The sequence below is a fragment of the Tenrec ecaudatus genome, chromosome 11, assembly GCF_050624435.1.
Source record: "Tenrec ecaudatus isolate mTenEca1 chromosome 11, mTenEca1.hap1, whole genome shotgun sequence".
Taxonomy (NCBI): domain Eukaryota; kingdom Metazoa; phylum Chordata; class Mammalia; order Afrosoricida; family Tenrecidae; genus Tenrec; species Tenrec ecaudatus.
The window spans coordinates 80,589,699-80,590,972 of record NC_134540.1 but is presented as its reverse complement, the minus strand read 5'-3'; the positions used below and the strand labels follow the sequence as shown (position 1 = coordinate 80,590,972).

The following is a 1,274-nucleotide window of genomic DNA, read 5'->3' as shown; positions in this document are numbered from 1 at the left end:
ATTACAAGGATCTACATATAACCCCCTCCCCGGGGGGTAACAGAAAAGTGGGTGAAGGAAGACATCAGACAGTGTAAGACATGACAGGGAGAAGAACAACAGAAAACATGGGGAAAGGGGGACAGTGGTTGATGTGAGAGATAGAAATAATAACAATGTACAGTCTATCAGAGGGCTATGAGGGTGTTGGGGAAGGGAGGGGAGAAAGAGGGGCTCATATCAAGGACTCAATAGAAAGCAAATATCTAGAAAAGAATGGAGGTGGCATGGGTTTGGATTTATGGCAGGTCCGATCCCATGGGCCTCTCACAGTGTCCCATGCCAAAGCACACTGTAACCCCGAACCATTGCCTGGCTTTACACCATGGGCTTCAGCCACTGAAGCGGGTTGCACAGTGGGAAAAAAAAAAGAATGAAGGCAACATATGTACAAACATGCCTGATACAATCGATGTATGGATTGTGATAAGAGTGTACAAGCTCCCAATGAAACAATTTTTTAAAAGATCTTTTATCAAATAACATCCACAGATTCCAGAAACTAAGAGATAGGTATGTCTTTGGGGGTAGGGGAAGGGAGACTATCCAACCCACTCACTACTGGTCGTGTTTTTATTATATAACCCCACCCACCCACTGCCCTCTCTGGAACCATGTTCTGACCAGCACTCCCTCTGCGCGGATAGAGGCAGTTGCAAAGAAGCTGAAGATCTGGGAGTGTATCAAACAAACTAAAAATAATGCTTACTTTGAGAGGAACCTCGAATTGGGTATAAGAAACAAAATCGACTCTGATTCTATATCTCCATATGAACCAGCAGCCTTTAGACATAAATTACTTATGTAATTAAAGTCTAAAACTTGGAACTCTCATCCAAGGTGGAGCGCCCTCGGGAAGTCGACAGACATGGATCCAGTTCTCCTCTTTCATATCTTCTATTATGCGTGAAAGATAACATAGCTCCCAGAACCACAGGGGATACCATGGTCTCAATGTCAGATGAGCATGAGGCTGAACTGTTTCTCCAGTACCACTGGTGGGTTTACAAAGATTCATCCAAACTCTTCCACTGACCCAGTCTTTAACACAGTGTGCAATGCCAAATAGCTACACAGAGGTGGGGTCACTCTAGGATTGGTTCCAGCCCTTCTGGGTTTCAGCCTTTAAATATATAGAAGAGATATTTTATAGTCATTCGGAGACAGAGTTCATGAATCATGTTCTGTGTAACTTTAAAAATCAATAAGCTCAATAAATACACTCAAGAAAAATA

General features: G+C 43.0%; 1 non-coding gene across 1 annotated transcript; it reads left to right on the top strand.

The window, feature by feature from the left end:
- Positions 1–264: 264 nt before the first annotated feature.
- On the top strand, positions 265–398 carry LOC142462016 (small nucleolar RNA SNORA42/SNORA80 family). The gene has a single exon (XR_012787166.1). It is a non-coding gene; the product is annotated as a small nucleolar RNA SNORA42/SNORA80 family (small nucleolar RNA).
- Positions 399–1,274: the final 876 nt, after the last annotated feature.